This window comes from Odontesthes bonariensis, chromosome 9 (genome assembly GCF_027942865.1).
Source record: "Odontesthes bonariensis isolate fOdoBon6 chromosome 9, fOdoBon6.hap1, whole genome shotgun sequence".
NCBI lineage: Eukaryota > Metazoa > Chordata > Actinopteri > Atheriniformes > Atherinopsidae > Odontesthes > Odontesthes bonariensis.
In genome coordinates, this window is record NC_134514.1 from 30,609,234 (window position 1) to 30,627,677 (window position 18,444).

Here is an 18,444-nt window from a genome sequence, read left to right on the forward strand (position 1 = left end):
TGCTTTAGATAATACTGCAGAGGGTGTGCTTCCATGATACAGGATTACTGACATGCGTGGATCTGTCTTTCAAATTCCAGATAAGAAATTAATTTAAGAAGTTCTTGAAGCAACTTCGGAATGAGTGGTGGAGGTTTGAGCTGTATTGCCATATTTGGGGTTTTGATTCCAAATGCATTGAATGTTATAGTCATTGATTCAATCCTTCTCTGATTTCACATCAAAGGAAAGACACAAGGCCAGTAAACCAGGAAAGGGCTCGTCCGGGATTTGAACCCGGGACCTCTCGCACCCGAAGCGAGAATCATACCCCTAGACCAACGAGCCAAGATTTGGAACTTTTGAGGCTTCCGGTTCGGACGACTGGCATGGCGGCTGCGTGTTAACTGAGCTGCGGCCTCCAGAACCTTTTCCCTCACCCTCACTCGTCTTAGCGATTCAAAAAATGTTTTAAAATAATCCGTTAATCTCTGAGTCACTGCGTCAAAAACCAAAAAGGAAAAATGAATGGGAAGAAGAGTAAAGAAGCAAAGTCTGGCTATGTTCAGCGAAAATTGGACGATGCTAACCCAACAGCTAGCCCACACCGGGAGAAGGATAATGCATGTGCAGCGATACTGTCCGAATTAAAACAGTTTAGACAAGAGAACAACGAAAATATGACGACCATGACAGCGGCCATAACCTCGTTGGAACAATCAGTCGAAAACCTGGGAGAGCGTGTAACTCAAGCCGAGGACCGAATTGGTCAGGTGGAGGATGAATCCGCACGTTCCTCGCGCCTGGTGGGCTACCTTCTGCGGCGAGAAAGGCAATTCGAGGAAAGGTGCGAAGGGTTGGAAAACTACACTCGCAGGAATAACCTGCGAGTTTATGGAGTGACGGAAGGCACTGAGTCGGGCGATGTGGCTAAATGGGCTGAAACGTTTTTGACTGAACTGCTGGACTTGCCGAGAGACTCTCCCCTTGTGATCGAGAGAGCGCACAGGTCCTTCCAACAAACAAGGACACAGGGTACTCAGCGAGCGGCGCAGCGAGGAACCCCTCCTCCTCCCCGATCGCTGATAGTGAGATTCGTCAACCATCAGCAAAAGCAACAGGTGCTTTCCAAGGCATGGAGCTTGAAAAACGTGGAGTACGCGGGGAAACGGATATACATGGATCATGACTATTCACCCATGGTACAAAAGAGAAGACGCGAATACAACGATATCAAAAAGCAACTGAAAGAAAAGAACATCCGTTTTCAGACTCCGTACCCAGCTAAACTGAAAGTGCATCTGCAGGACGGCGTGCAAACATACAACTCTGCCTGGGAAGCAGCGGAAGATCTGAAATCAATTGGGATTAAAACAACCATCTCGGACGAGGAGAAGCTGAACAAAGAACTGAATCGCGTTGGATGGCAGGTAGCGATGAACGGCTCACGCAGAGGCGACCTGATGACGCGCAATCTTATTCATAAAGTAGACATGTCTCCGAAACTGAATATGAGAACAGTAGGCCATAAGGCGGACACTTAAGTTAGGCTTTTTGATTCATCTTTAAGAGGGGGGAGAGGGGGGGAGGGGGGATGCTGTGTCATGCGGATCCTTTTTTCGAACTGCCAACAACATGGGCGAGGGCCTTCTGTCTACGACAGAGGTTTTCCCTCAGAGCCATATCTGCCTGGCTCTATCAAGGTCATAGCATGTACCTGTCACTTTGAAGCCCTAGGAAATGACTTTGACATTTTCTTTGTTTGTTCTTTATATTCTTGTTCACCTTGTTTATTGTTTGGAGAGGAGGAATGCTCTAAGATTATTTGTTGTTCATCTTGTTTATTGTTTGGAGAGGAGAAATGCTCTAAGATTATGTCTTCTATTAGTCAAACTCTACAGGGGAAAATCTTATGGGGAGGATAAAGGTGACTTCTTTCAATGTTAATGGGATCCATAATCCTATAAAAAGGGGCAAGATACTATCCAAGTTAAAGAAAGAAAAAACTCATATTGCTTTACTACAGGAAACTCACTTAAATAATACTGAACATGTTAAATTGGGAAGGATGGGATTTAAACACATTTTTTCATCATCTCATGTATCTGGTAATAGGAGAGGAACTGCAATTCTAATAAGTAGCGCTCTTAATTATGAACATATGCTAGAGAAAGTCGACAAGGAGGGCAGGTATGTGCTGGTAAGGGGAAAAATAGATGGAATGGTGATTACGTTGTTAAATGTCTATGCACCCCCAAATAGTGACTGGGATTTCTATAGAAAAATATTTGATATCATGACACTAGAGGCCAAAGGAATTTTCATATGTGGTGGGGATTTCAATATAAAACTTAATGATAAATTGGACTCATCAGGGCCAACTATTAGACAAACCAAAATTAGTAAGAAAATCAATGTTACAATGCGGGAGATGGGAATTCTCGATGTATGGAGAGACCTTCATCCGGCAGATCGTGACTATACTCATTACTCTCATCCTCACTCAGTATACACACGCATTGACTATTTCTTTATGTATAACACAGACAGACATAGGGTAGCTCAATGTGATATTGGAAATATTGATATCTCGGATCATAGTCCCATATATCTCACCATTAATTCAACCCAAAACCCCAGGTATACATATTGGAAGCTTAATTCCAGCATACCTAATAGCCCACCTATTAAGGAAGAGTTAGAGAAGGAAATAAACAACTACTTTGAATTAAACGATACAGGGGAGGTGGAGCCACCCATGCTGTGGGATGCATTCAAGGCAGTCATGCGAGGACATGTTATAGCGCAATCATCTTATATTAAAAAACTGAGAGAAGAAAGATTAAATAATCTTCAAACAAAATTAAAGCAATTACAAAGACAGCATAAAGACAAATTGGAGCCTAACACCGAAAGAGACATAAAAGCTGTAAAAAATGAGATTGACAACTTGCTGACTGAGGAAGTAAAAAAGAAACTTATTTATCTCAAACAGAAATACTGGGAGGCTGGGGGCCAGGCATCCAAATTATTAGCATATAGGTTAAAGAAAAAACAAGCTGACAGTGCGCTCTACAAAATAAGGAATCCAGAGACTAAGGTGATTGAATATCAGCAAGAGAAAGTTAAACAATGTTTAGTGTCCTTCTATAAAAAACTATATTCCCAACAACAGATGAATAATGATAAAGAGATTGACACATTCTTAATGTCACTTAATTTACCAACAGTTACAGAAGCCCATAATAGCGTCCTCAGGGCTGAAGTGACTATTGAAGAAATTAACCAGGCAATTACAAGACAGAGCGGGTAGCTCCCCTGGCCTGGACGGTTACACGACCGAATGGTATAAAAATATGAGGGATAAACTTGCATTTAGATTAATGACAATCTTTAACTGGATTTTAAAAAACCATGAGATGCCTCCATCATGGAGGGAAGCAGTCATCTCTCTTATTCCTAAGGAAGGTAAAAATAGACAAGAATGTGAAAATTTAAGGCCTATAAGTGTATTGACTGTGGACTATCGTATATTTACATCTATACTAGCAAGGAGGCTGGAAAACTGTCTGCCGGGCATAATCCATCTTGACCAGACTGGTTTTATTAAGCAGAGACAAACGCAGGACAACATAAGAAGAACACTGCATATAATATGACACATTACAGAAAATAATATTGAATCAACCCTGATTAGTCTAGATGCTTTTAAAGCATTCGATACTGTTTCGTGGAAATTCCTTTATAAAACACTATACACATTTGGTTTCCATGAGAATTTCATAAAAGTGATTGAAGCACTATATGACAGGCCAACAGCTAAAATCCGGGTTAACGGGGACCTAACAACATCCTTCTCCTTACAGCGAGGGTGCAGGCAGGGATGCGCTGTCTCCCCTCTCTTATTTGCTATATTCATTGAGCCGTTAAGTCAGTGGATCAGACGGGATAACACTGTTAAGGGGATTTCAACCTTTGGCGGAGAACAAAAGTTGGCACTGTTTGCTGACGACATTTTAATATACCTAGAACAACCCTCTACGTCATTACCCAGATTGATGTCTTGCATGGAGAAATATGACAAAATGGCTGGTTATAAGCTGAACAAATCAAAAACACAAATCCTTGCCTTTAATTATGAACCACCCACGGACATAAGACAAAGGTACCAGTTAAAATGGGAAAATGAGTCAATAAAATACCTTGGAATACATCTCCCTAAGAACTTGGACACATTGTTCAAGATAAACTATCAGCCACTGACTACCAAAATAAAGGAGGACATTAGAAGGTGGCAGGTCATTCCTTTTTTAAATTTGGGCTCAAGGGTTGACTCTGTTAAAATGAATATCCTGCCAAGGTTATTGTACCTCTTTCAAACTTTACCTGTAGAGGTTGCAAAACAACATTTTGTGGAGTGGGATAAGCAAATATCTAGGTATATTTGGAATGGTCAAAGGCCAAGGGTTAAATATAAAACTTTACAGCTCCAGAAAGAATGTGGGGGAATGGGGCTTCTGTGCCTACTGGAATACTATTATGCTGCTCAGCTAAGACCCATCATATGCTGGTGTAACCCTGGATATTCTGCTAGGTGGAAGGATCTAGAATTAGCTATGTGTAATGTCCCACTCCAGGCAATTGTATCAGATGAAGTATTAACCAAACACCTCCTGGACAGGGCAAATCCCTTTATCAATCTATCCTTAAAAATATGGAAACTTATTCAGAAGCAATGCAATATACAGGAAACTGCGAAAATATTAAGGTGGTGCTCTTTTGATAGTGACTTTCCCCCAAATTTGAACGATACGCGATTTAGGATGTGGGTGAGAAATGGGATCACTGCCTATTGCACTGTGATGCATAAGGGATCATTAAAGACATTCCAAATGATGGAAGAGCAATATCATTTGGAACGCCAAGACTTTTACAGATTCCTACAAATGCGCCATCACTTTGAAAAACTCAGAAAGGATATAGACTTGGAGGACGGAATGATAAAACTGTTTGTTTCTGCTTATAAGTCTGAAATTATTACTAAAACAATATCTAAGATTTATAACTACTTTTCTAAAAGAAAATCTGAAGGGTCTTTATACATCAAGCAGAAATGGGACAAGGAGTGTGGGTACACTCTATCAGAGGATCAGTGGTATTCTATCTGTCAAATACAATGGAGAACCACTACTTCTCTGGCATGGAGAGAATTTAGTTGGAAGAACATGATTCGGTTTTTTCTTACCCCTAAACAACAAAGCTATAGCACTAATGATATATCCTGTTGGAGGCAGTGCCACACAACTGAGGCAAACCACTACCATATCTTCTGGTCCTGCCCAGTTCTTGCCGAATATTGGAAGAAAGTCCACCAGACCATTGAGGACTCTTTAACAATTACCATTCCTTTCAGATTTGACATTCTTTACCTATGTAATTTCCCACATGATCTAGATCTACATCCTAGTGATACAAAACTGATGCCAATCCTCCTAGCTGCATGTAAAAAGGCAATCACCCGTAAATGGCTAAAGCCCCAGCCACCATCAGTGGATGATTGGATCGACATAGTTTATGATGTATATAAGATGGAGAGACTGACATACTCACTTAGACTGCGCCAAGACAATTTCAACAGCCTCTGGAACAGATTTGCTTTGTTCATAGGATCCCAACGTCCTGACTTTATTTGAAGAATCTTTCTGTATCTCTCTCCCTTTTTATTTTTTATTTTTCCTCTCTCCTTTTTGTATCAACAGAGCTATTTCCTCCCAGTTCTGTACATAGTTATGTTGATGGTACCAGAAACGCCTTCAATAATAGACAGTAGGTAAGAAACTGAACTGGATAGGAAATTGTACACTTTCCTCAAGGATTAACATCCTTGTATACCTTTGAGTTCTTTTTTGTCTTTTATTTATTGTACATTTTTTGGTGAATCCATGTAATGTGATGGATAACAGAAATGTTGAATTTATTGATTTGTATCTGTCTTATTGTACAACTTGTGAAGGCACCTTTTAAAAGGAATCTTTTTCTGAATTTTTGTAAACCCACTGGTTACCAATAAAAAAAATAAAAAAAAAGATTTGGAACTTTAGACTTCATACGAGTGCCGCGGGCCACAGATAGCAAAAAGATACCCTCGGAAGGTACGTTCGATCATCGAATAGAAACATCCTACAACTTTCAGTTCAGCTCACTCAGTGTCAGTGTTGCTTCCATTTTTTTTTTATTTCAAAGTTCTCTTATTCTAAAGTGGAGATTAGTTGCCAAAAGTATGTGTAAATCAATCTGTAACACTACAAATCCCAGCTGTGAGTGTAAACTTGTGGAGGGTCAACGTAAACTCCAAGTAAAAGCCGGGATAACGGTTTGTCTAGCTAAAAATTGCATTGTAAAAGAAAAGAAGAGTTGTTCACTTAACTGTCAGTGGCTTTAATGTTGGGGATGTTCAGTCTATGTCCTCAATAACTTCACTCATGTTGAGTGAAAGGAGAGCCAACTGCTACAGCTCCAAACAATATAGTAAGACAGGACGTTTTTGCAATTGTTATCAGCACTCTTAATTAACAATTTGGGAGAGCAAAGAGAGACGCATTTGAGATGAAGGAAGGTACCCAAAGTTATCCATCAAGCTTTCCGTATAGGTTTCTTAAAGTAGGAGGGCTCGTCCGGGATTTGAACCCCGGACCTCTCGCACCCTAAGCGAGAATCATACCCCTAGACCAACGAGCCAAAAGGTGGTCTTTTTGCGTTTCGTGAGAGCGTGCGGACAGCTGACGTTGCCATGGAATCCTGGGAATTTGTGATTGCTTTCTTTCTTCTTTGACTTTTCCAGAGCAATGAGCCTATATTGTTTGGAGTTGGCTCTCCCTTCACTTAACATGAGTGAAGTTATTAGGCACATACACTGAACAGCCCACAAAAACTCCTGAGACCAATGAGCCTATACTCACCGCCAGGTTCCACCAACTCACATCACATTTTATCAAGAAGCCCAACTTTAAGACAGAACACGTCTATATCTCCATTTCTCTACCATTGACTTGAAGCGTTTCAATCTGGACTTATAGAACAAATACGGAAACTGCTTTAGATAATACTGCAGAGGGTGTGCTTCCATGATACAGGATTACTGACATGCGTGGATCTGTCTTTCAAATTCCAGATAAGAAATTAATTTAAGAAGGTCTTGAAGCAACTTCGGGATGAGTGGTTTAGGTTTGAGCTGTATTGCCATATTTGGGGTTTTGATTCCAATTGAATGTTATAGTCATTGATTCAATCCTTCTCTGATTTCACAGCAAAGGAAAGACACAAGGAAAGGGCTCGTCCAGGATTTGAACCCGGGACCTCTCGCACCCAAAGCGAGAATCATACCCCTAGACCAACGAGCCCAGATGTGCAACTTTAGACTTCATACGAGTGCCGCGGGCCACAGATAGCAAAAAGATACCCTTGGAAGGTACGTTCGATCATCGAATAGAAACATCCTACAACTTTCAGTTCAGCTCACTCAATGTCAGTGTTGCTTCCATTTTTTTTTATTTCAAAGTTCTCTTATTCTAAAGTGGATATTAGTTGCCAAAAGTATGTGTAAATAAATCTGTAACACTACAAATCCCAGCTGTGAGTGTAAACTTGTGGAGGGTCAACGTAAACTCCAAATAAAAGCTGGGATAATGGTTTGTCTAGCTAAAAATTGCATTGTAAAAGAAAAGAAGAGTTGTTGTGGGAGAAGGATGTCATGACATTCTCATGACTTCTGGCCTAGTTACATCCTGTGCCTTGTTGACTGGTTCATATGAATATTGTTGATAGTTAGAATGAGCGTGTTTATGATAAACTGCGAAAGCTAGGCGCCTCCAGAGAGGGCCACGCACACTTGTTATGATAAAACGGTATAAAAGGGTGTCACAAGATGAGCTCGTCGGACATTTTGTACATTCTGTATGCATATTTGCTGTGACAGTTTGTTCAATAAACTCCCCAATGGACGGCTGACCAACGCGTGATTCGAATCATTTTCTCCACAACATAATGGTGACCCCGAATTCGTGAGATTTTGCATCTGGATCCCGGCGGAGCGTGTCCTCTGTGCCCCGACAACCGACATCAGCTGTAACAAGCCGGCAGGTTGGATTTTGTTCCTACCATTACGCAGTTGATCTCTGTTAGTGGAGCACAGCTGACGGCTTCTTCCGGCTTCCCCAAATTTAAAAGAACACAGGAGAGAGACGGATTCTGCATTCGGTAAGCACTTCCATTGCTTTCCTCTGCGCAGGGGGGCTGCTGAAATTGTAATTGTTGAAATTGTGGGCCAAGGGGAGCCAAATGTTTGAATTAAGATAAAATTGGGTGAACAGCAGCTTATGTGAGTTGTAAAGCAGACAGCTGTGAGCAGTTGGTCGGGCTATTGTGTTGTTGTATGTTGTATTTTTTTTTGTGGTAATGAAAAAGGGCTAGTCGCTGCGCTCCGGCAAGGGTGAATCAGGTGAATTCAAACTGGATTAATTAATAGCTGTAAAGAAGCGGGCAGGTTGTTGAGCAATCGCCAATAGTACTTCTTGCGTCTATCAGCCATCCTTCAATGCATTGGGGGGAGGAACAATGACGGGAGTACGGGGTACACTAGACTCATTAAACATACGTGAAAATCATTTTCACTAGTCAAGGAGTAAAACGAATACTTATAATTGATTGACTGGTGAACATTAAAGTTTGACGGTTGAATCAATAAGACTTTCAAAAAAAACTCTGAAATGAAAAAATCCAGTTCTATGAGGAGCACATTTTAAGTATATATGTTTATATCATTTTATATATCTGCTTAGAACTCTTTGGAGTTATCCGAGACCTCAGTATAAAGACATTTTGAGAAGAAAATTCAAATTCGTGTATGTATTGACCACAGGAGATTATTATTAAGAGGTCACAGCGAAGCTGATAAGTACACGTCAGCATTTGTTGCATTGATCAAGAAACCATATCACAAGGCTTGTAGGGAAAACACATTTTGTATTCCATATATTGCCGACACCTACATCTCCTGAAAAATTAAAAGTCTAAAGGAAAGAAATTGATAATTTAAAACTGTGAAGATTTGAACGGTGACTGACACAAAACTTTGATCGACTGACTTGGTGTGAGTGTGTGTGACCGGTCTCTGTTGTCTGTCAATGTGTGTGAAATCCTGCTGTTTTATGTGAATCTAAAAAAAAGAAGAAAAGGAAAAAGTTCTAACTCATCTCATCCCTTGACTTTTGAGTAGTCGTAGTATTTTAAGTTACACTCAGATTTGCTTCATTGTTATAATTTGCTTCATTGTCATAATTTGCTTCAATGTTATAATTTGCTTAATTGTTATAGTTGCCACGTTAATAACTTGGGGAAATAAGGTGTTGTTACAGTAATGAGCTGTGATTTTTAAACGCTGTGTGCTGATTCCTTTAATATTGTGCATTGTAATAAGATTTGTGATTTGTGTTGGGGTTCTAAAGTTTTCAGAAGGGAGGACAGTAAGGTGCTGCGCGTTCACGCTGAGTGTGTGAGGGCGCGCCGCTCTGTCCTTGAGATTCCTGTGCTGTCTGTACACTGACAGATGTTCGTGCGTAATCACATTTTCTTTCCTTGTGTCTTCCAGGGGCACTTTATGGTTGAACTGTAATAATTATTAGTTTTCTTTAGGTAATGTGCTAATTGCGGAGTTGTTATCAGTCGAGTAATGAGGGTTTCGCAATTCTAGAGGAGAGGTTTTGTCTCTAGTCCATTTGAATGTGACATTCCTGATAAAGAAAGTTTTTCGCTTATGCATTATTTCTGTGTTTGGTTTGTATTTTTTTCCCTGTCCAGCTGGAAAGTTTGTATTTCCTCCTCTTTCTTAACTTGTAACAAAAAGTGTGACAAACGCCATTTTGAGTTGGGGTGTGGTTCAATTGTTATGTCTGGTTCAATTGTTATGTTTGGGAGGAGTTAGGAACAGCCTGGGAAGTAGACTTAGTGGTGTGTTCATATTTGATTGGTTACAATTCACGTGGTTCGCTGGAGGCGGGCTTAAAGGTGTGTTCATATTTTATTGGTTAGAAGTTACGTGTCTCAGACGTGTTTCATTGGAGATAGATTTAGAGGTGTGTTCAGATTTCATTGGTCAAAAATATATTTTTATTTCATTGGTCAGAATTGACGTAGCTGTGACGTGCATTGGATCATCTGGATTGGTGGGAGACATTGGCCCTCATTTATCAAACTTGCGTAAGACGAAAAACGTGCGTAGGTCGTGTGTACGTTCTTTTCTGCGCAAAGGTTGGCATTTATCAAATCCATCGTGAGCGCAGGAAAGATGAAATCGCCACGACAGGTCTGAAGCCGTGTACGCACTTTTCCATTTTGACTTGCGGTGACTGCAATAGCATACATAAACAGCAGCGTCACTAGTGCGTGCCTCATGAGTAGCAATAAATCCCTAGGTTAAAATTACAGACTTATCACTTCAAAGAAGGCCCATGTTTTATTTGACTTCAACATAAATATAAACATAAACGCAAATTAAATAAATTAAACAAGTACAACTCCGTAATTGGAAGAGTGATGGCTCATTATTCAACCGCGCACCCTCACACCGAACAGGAGAGGCGCTTTAACACTGCGCACTGTGGAGAGGTTAGGGCACCTAAAGGGCAGGTGGATCTGTCTCTCGGCTGCGGGGGAACCCTTCTATATACGCCCGAAAAGGTATGCAATATTATTATTGCATGCGGGGTTCTCCATACATTGCCCAAAAAAATGGAGTGCCATTTCCAGATGTACATCCAGAGGACCCCGTACCCAGAGATCCCACCAGCCTGCACATTCTGTTATTCAAGGAAAAAAGACGTAGCTCCGATCAGGCCAGCCACCCTCTCCTCCAAGGCACTCAAATCCAAACCTGGATCAGAGCCCCCCCCCCCCCTGTTTGTGACATGCTGCGTCCGAGAGCTGCGACCTTTTTTGTGGCCAATTTCATATCGGACCACTTCTTCCTGATCTTATTGGAGAAAAAGTAAAACATCGTTCAATTTTAGATTTCATTTAATCTGGAGTTTATCACATTTTATTGACCATCACAGTAGGGGAAAATACATAACTCGTCCGGTCTGCGATTTACATCGCCAACGCTGTTGACAGCCGTCCCAGCTGTCAACAGCGTTGACAGCGTTTCTTTGCCGTCTTTTGTCTATCCGTGTCGCAAATCTAGAGGTGCGGCCCTTTTATAGAAGGCGTGGTTAGGATCATTACGATGGATTTCACCCGCCAGATTTATCAACAGCCGCTCTGTTTTACGATGGGATTGGTGTGGTACGCATGTTTTGTAAATCTCACTTGAGCCTCTGCGTACGACGAGTTCTCCGCTCATATCTACGATGCTTTCTACGACGGCTTGATAAATGAGGGCCATTGTGTGTGGATTGGATCGGTAACATCCGGATGTGAGCAAAGGTTGGGGCAACGCCTTTAGCCTGAGTCACTTCAAACAGAGTAAGCATTAACTGAGCTTTCGATTAGCAATAAATTAACATTGGGTAGCATTAGTAATACAGCAAGTATTGATTAGCAATCAATAGTATTGATTAGCAATAACTAGCATTGATTAGCAATCACTAGCATTGAATAGCATAATTAGCATTGAATAGCATAATTAGCATTCAATTAGCATTGGTCAACAAGGAAGCTAGTATTGATTAGCAATAAGTAGCATTGATTAGCGATAGTTAGCATTGGTTAGCATTATTAGCATTTGTTAGCATTTGTTAGCATTTTGTTAGCCATAATTAGCATTGATCAGAAATACAATTAGCATTGATTAGCAATAGCAATAAGGCAAATATTGGTTTAAATCTTAATTAGCAATAGGTTAGCATTTATTAGCAACAGCTAGGAAGCTAACATCAATTGGCATTGGTTAGCAAACATTAACATTAGCAATAATAGTAACCAAACTCCGAACTAGAAGTCAAAAAGCTAAATTAGCCTAACATTGAATTAACATTGGTTTAATTTTAAAAAACAACCTAGAGCATAAGCTTTTAAAGCTAACATAGGCTAACCTTAACAGTAGCATTGACAATATCCAATCCAATAATTAGCGGCGTCTAAGCTAAATTTAGCCGAGCATTAAATTAGCATTGATTAGAGTTAAATAATTAGTTAATTTAAATTGACTTTCAAAAAAAAAAAAAAGGGGGAATAAGAATAATAAATAAGGAAAATTTAGAAAATAAACAAGTAAAGAAAAAGTCAAAAGTCAATAGAAGGGAACTAACTAGGTGAAACAATGGATGTAACACCAACAATAATCATCAGCGCCAAACATCCTGAACATTCCAAAGATATTAAAAAGAAATCTCTAAAATGGGAAAAACGAACAAAAAATAATGTCTCACCCTGGCCAAAAGGTGGCACTTTAAATGGAGCTACCTGTAAGATAATGGAACAAAGGATTAAAGCTTACAAACCAAAGGACAAAAGCAAAAAGAGACAGGAAAAAAGAGAGCTTGAATTAAAAGTTTTACATTTCTTTGAAAATGCAGAGCTATCCAACACTGCCAGGAGCAGTAAACATACAAGGAGATTCTGAAATAAAAGATCACAAAATATCTCATGAACGTCCAGAACCACAAATAGCTGCATCAAGCAGTCATGGAGCTCCTGAGCCAGACGCCGTCTGTAATTCAGATCAGGCAAGGGGACAGCTCCCACAATACCAAAGATCACCAGAACTGGCATCTCCAGTTCAAAAGGCATCTTCTGAAGAACATAAGAGTCCAAAACCGAGTTTGATAGAAATGACGCAGGGACAGTATGTGCCGTGGCAGACGCTCGACCTAGGGGGGCTGGTTGCCAGACTGCCGGACATTCACACAGGTGCAAGTAGATGGATAAGAGCTTTTGAACAAGAGACTGTGCATAAACTGTTGACTGTGGGACACATTAAGGCAGTGTGGGCACTGTGTTTTGGAACTTCTACCATGGAGGGCATTTTGAGACGCAGTGAGAATGACTGGATGTTAAGCCACCGAGCTGGAACTGATTTTAATGCATATCGAGCTGCACTCTGGAGAGCGTTACGAGCTGAGTTTCCTGTGGGAGTGGACCTCGAAGCATTAAAGGGGGAGCCACTGTCAGGAACAGAGAGTCCGGTTGTGTACATTGCACAACAATTGAAGAAATGGAGACAAGGGTCTGAGGGAGAAATTGAAAAGAGCCCAGCTTGGGTGACATTGTTCAGAGTTTCCATCAAAGAGGCTCTGCCTGCCCCAGCTCAGGGGAGGCTGGAGGATGTGGTGGGGTTGAATTCAATGTCACATGGACAATTCCGAGACCACGTGGTGCATGCAGTAAACAAATACAGAAAAGAACTGAAACGGAAGGAGCAGGAGGAGGATATGCAAAGGGAACTTGCACGGTTGCAGTTAGAAGAACTGCAAGCGAAGCAAGAAGTACGAAATGAGGCCATGACAGCGGGGGCCGCTGAACAGCCATCACAGGGGCGAGTCCATCGTCGACCCTGTCAAAGGTCAAGAAGAGGTGCACCTGGAGGACGAAGGTCCTCGGGGGCATGTTGGGCCTGTGGCGAGAGGGGACACTTTGTTTACAGCTGTCCGAGAGCACCGAGAAACCAGAGTGTTCGGCAGGACCGTGGCCAGTCCCTGGGGGGCGGAGCAAGTGGCCCGGCAGGTCCAAGGCGTTCCTCTGGCAGAGGAATCCCAGTATTGGTTTACATTGACATATAGAGGTAAGAAGTGCACTTACATCGGACGTACTCAAAAGGGTTTAAAAACCGCCCTCAGGTGTGTCATTATTACAAAACAAAACAAAGTTTTTAAGTTAAATGTGTCACGACTACTAAGTTTCTAAAACTTGAATTTAAATATGTCACTATTACTATTACAAAACTATGACTAAGTTTCTAAAACTTAAATGTAAATAGGTCACTGTTACTAGGACAGAACAAAACAAAGTTTCTGAATTTAAAATTTAAATGTGCCACTATTACGAAGTTCTAAAATTTAAACGGAACAAAGTTTCTTTAAATTTAAATTTTAGCATTGATAGCCTAAATTAGAGTATCTATTTAGCCCATAGGGAATTACTGATATCTCTCCATCCCACTTGGAGGGAGTAAGAAAAGCGCCATGTCCAAAGTAAATAAATAAATAACTAATGAATAAATAAGTAAAATTAAAATAAAACAAGTATGATCTTCTTTTGGGAGGATTATGCAATAAAATGCGCTTCCTCTGGAAGGAATCATGAAAAATCCAAAGATCAAAGGTTGAAAGCACAACTGGAGAGGACAACCGAGGCTAAGTTAGCCTTTGAAAATTCGAAACGAAATTAGCAAAAGTTATCCAAAACGGCCAACACGAGTCTATGAGAAGCCATTTTCTTATATGTCTCCAATAAAAACCATAAGATTTCTGAACTAATAAATCAGAGTAGGTATGTTGTGACTCGGACAGGATGTTTGCAGGTTGTGCATCTTTTGACACGTCCAGATGTGAATACAGCAGGGTACTACATCGGGATCTGCGGATGTCATTCCACGTGAGTTTGAAGGAGAACCACATGAGCGTGTGTCAGAAGCTGTGTGATACATTAAACTGAGACCTGACTTAGAAGCAACTTCACTTGTGCAGGCTGACGTCACTTATGTTGTGTATGGTTCATGTGTGAGATCATTTGGGTGATCATGCAGGTTTTGCAGTTGTGAAACAGGAAGGTGGAAACTTTGTGACGGTGAAAGCTGAGAAGTGTGAACGGCCATGTTCGGCACAGTTGGCTGAACTGAAGGCCCTAACGGAAGCATGTCTACTGGTGTAAGGTTACGAATGTGTACACAGATTCTGCATATGCTCATGATATTTGCTATTTGTTTGAAGCAGTTTGGAAGCAGAGAGGGTTCAGGAGGTCAGACGGGAGTCCAGTGCGACAGGAGGTCCAAATGAAGGAGCGGATTGAAGTCATGAAAATTGAAAATTGGCAGTGTTAAAGTGTCAAATAATCGTAAAGGTAACGAAATGGTCAATAAAGGTAATAACGCGGCTGATGAGGCAGCGAAAGTAGCATCAAAGTGCCAGCTTGCTGTTTTGGCACCAATGGTGTTACTGGAGCCAGATGTCACGCCACCACAAGGATATTGGTCATACATATTGGATAAATAGTCGTAAAAAATTTTTTGGTAAGAGAAGTGATTCATCTGTTTGTCATTCCATCAGAGATTAGCTCAAATAATGGTTAAGTGTTGTTTAGAAAAGTGCAAGAGGCATTCTGCAGCAGCTGCGAATCAAGCAGCGCTGTGGGGCCATTTATCATCCACAGAGTCAAGGGATGGTTGAGAGGATCAAAGGAACCTGGAAAGTGAAATTGAATTGAATCTGTGCTTCAACTAAACTAACTAGATGCTTTGCTGCTTGCACTAATGAGCTTTCGTATGCAGACTCATAGAGTCACGCCCTAACACCGCATAAAATGCTAACGGGTCGACCCATGCCGGCACCTCAGTTGAGAGGTCCCTTTAAAGGGCAGGTGCAAACAGAGTGGACAGCTTACATGAAGCAACTAACTGCAATCCACAGAACAATCTATCTACAGGAGGAGTCCAGAGACTTGAGTCTCGAACAGCTGGTTGAGAGGCCAGTGGTGCCAGGCGACCAGGTGCACATCGAAGTGTTCCGAAGGAAGTGGCTTGAGCCAAGACGGAAAGGACCGTACACAATGGTGCGAGCAACGTCAACAGCAGTTCAAGTGGAAGGTAGCAACACATGGTACCATTTGAATCACTGCACTAAGGTTCGGACTAAAGACACAGACGGAGTCGAGTCCGAGGGAAAGGATTAACAAAAGGAAGAGGTTAAGATTTCTGACACTGTGAGCATCCAGGTGTGGGTGTTGGCCGACAGCATGGGCTCAGGAGAACGAAGCCTGGAGATGTTGGACGGGATCCCGCAGACAGGAGAGGCTGGAAGGGTCCCGTGATGAAGCCACCCCGCAGGGAAGTAGCCAGCCTGGGTCAGATGAGTATGATGCAACAATACACACCCACTCAGACCATGCCACGCCACAAACTTTGCCAGCAATACACACTAGAGCTAGTCGTGAAGAGGTATCTGCTAAGCTTGAATTTAAGTTCATGGAATAAACGATTTGAGGAAGTGTGGATCATGGGTCCGGAGGAGGAGACGACCAAATCACCGCCTCTGGACGCCACAACAAAGGGGCAATCTGGTAAGATCATGTCAGATTGGGTCAGAAGAAGTTGTTCACAATGGTTGTAAGAACAGAAAGATTTCTCGTGGAAGGCTAGGGGGATTTGATACCATTAGCACTACAGGATAGAATAATCATGTTAACCCAAGAACAGACGGAGTGTACATGCACAGGTAAAGTCAGGAAAACAGTGTAACTGTGGAAGAGGGTTTAAGGCAGCACAGAATATGTGGTATAGATGGGCATGGTACACTACGAGAGAACGGACAGCGACGGAGGGTCTCATATGCGCAGACGCTCCAGGAGCATTGCCTGTTGTTGTTCCAGAGCCACACACCTTCAGGGACTGTGCAGTGGTCCAGCAACGGGAATGCAGAGCAGGTAGGTTCACATGGGCAGAGGATAAATGGTTATTGTTTCCTATGTGTGGTATTAAGGGCAGATTGATGTTTGGGCCAAATAAATTACATAGTTATTTTCAAAATAAGGAAGGGCCACAAATTGGAGTCTTCTTGTGCTGAATTTAATCTGAGTACATCACAGGATGGGCCTCCAACGGATTATAGAGTAGATTACGATGGTGAGTTTGAATGCTTTTGGAACTCACGTAGGTAATACTACTGTTAAATGAAACCAATATTTATTGGGATTTATTTATTTGGATCAAATTGTGAAAATATAGAAATGATCATTTTAACGCTATATCTTTTTGGGGATCAGACACACCCGGTAGCTGAGAGTTACTGGAGGTGTGGAGAGGATGTTTTGTTAAATGTGTTACCCAACAGGTGGATAGGTCTTTGGGCACTGGTGAGGAGGAAGACATCGGTTGTGTTAATGTATGACAAGGTAAACGAGATGCAAGGTTTGGATGTGGAAGAAGGGAGAGTTAAAAGATCTAGTGATGGCTACATCAGGGATAAGCACGTTTACTTGGATGCAACAGGGGAGCCGGGAGGGATTCCTTTCGAGTTCAAAGCACGCAGTGAGATTGCAGCTGGATTTGAGTCCATTTTGCCGTGGATCATATTTAACAAAATGGTGAGTGGATTGATTACATATAATACAACCAACAGAGGATTCGTGACTACACGAGTGAAGGGTTTGCAGGCTTTGGAGAACAACTACATGAGACGAGTATGATGGCTTGGTAGAACAGACAAGTTTTAGAATGGATATTAGAAGGGAAAATGGTGTGTGCCAGATGGTTGAGGAAAATGGTGTACATTTATACCCGGGAACACTGCAGCTCATGGAACAGTTACAACGGCCGTGAAGAAGATCAGAGAACGGAGAGAGGAGCTGACGTGTGATGCTGGTGGAGGTGAATGGTGGTGGACTGGTCTGTTTGGGATTTTGGGAAAAGGGGGAGCGATGACGGTTAAAGCGGGAATAGCAATATTGTTGATAGTGATAATGGTCTCCCTATTGGTGTGTTGCATTATACCCATTCTGAGAAGGTGTTTGCTGCAAGTGATGTTCAAACGAACAGTGGAGGGAATCTGGAGGCAGATGACCATGCGAGACCAGGTCTGAGGACCAACGCATGGGAGAGCGGGTCAACGAATGAAGGTTATCAATGGACGGTTCACAAGATTCTTTCCTCGAGTGTGAAACCAAGTTTAGTCTGATAGGGAGAAGAGATGCTGAAGATCTCTTTGATTGGGAGTGACGTACTGGCGACCTCTCCTCCCAGAGTTAGCTTAGCAGTTCCAGACCCAGCCGGACGGATGTTCGGCCAGAAGCAGACGACACCAGAGTACAGGAGATGGGACGGGACTGGAGGAGCTGCATTACATTGCATTTTATTACTATTGTTGTGTGATAATCCATAATTTTATGTATTGTACTTGATACAAAACGGTGATTAACTGATTTGATGGTGGTGTATTCAGTCTATGTGTATTATCAATCAAAACTGATCACTGATATGTCCATTGCCAATTGTGTCAGTCAACTGTTCGGAGTGCGACCTTGGTAAAGTGGTCGGTCGCCAGTGGGGTGGGGCCGTAGGTGAGTTTTCCCAAGATAAGAACATGAGTTACGAAAGTAGCAGCCGGTGGGTTTTTCGCACCTATGCACTGCGAACAGTGGACAAGTGTGATGGCAATGTAAAACTTGTAGTGTTGTTGAATTCAATATCGTTTAATTTAATTTAATCATTTAATGTGATTCGAGTACACATATATATATTCCTTTTCATTTATTCAAAATGGT

The 18,444-nt window shown here is 41.7% G+C and overlaps 3 non-coding genes across 3 annotated transcripts; all 3 read right to left on the reverse strand.

Moving 5' to 3' along the window:
* Positions 1–255: 255 nt before the first annotated feature.
* Positions 256–327, reverse strand: trnap-cgg (transfer RNA proline (anticodon CGG)). Its single transcript has one exon. It is a non-coding gene; the product is annotated as a tRNA-Pro (tRNA).
* A 6,318-nt stretch (positions 328–6,645) lies between these two features.
* On the reverse strand, positions 6,646–6,717 carry trnap-agg (transfer RNA proline (anticodon AGG)). The gene has a single exon. It is a non-coding gene; the product is annotated as a tRNA-Pro (tRNA).
* Positions 6,718–7,307: 590 nt separating this feature from the next.
* Positions 7,308–7,379, reverse strand: trnap-ugg (transfer RNA proline (anticodon UGG)). Its single transcript has one exon. It is a non-coding gene; the product is annotated as a tRNA-Pro (tRNA).
* Between the last annotated feature and the right edge of the window lie 11,065 nt (positions 7,380–18,444).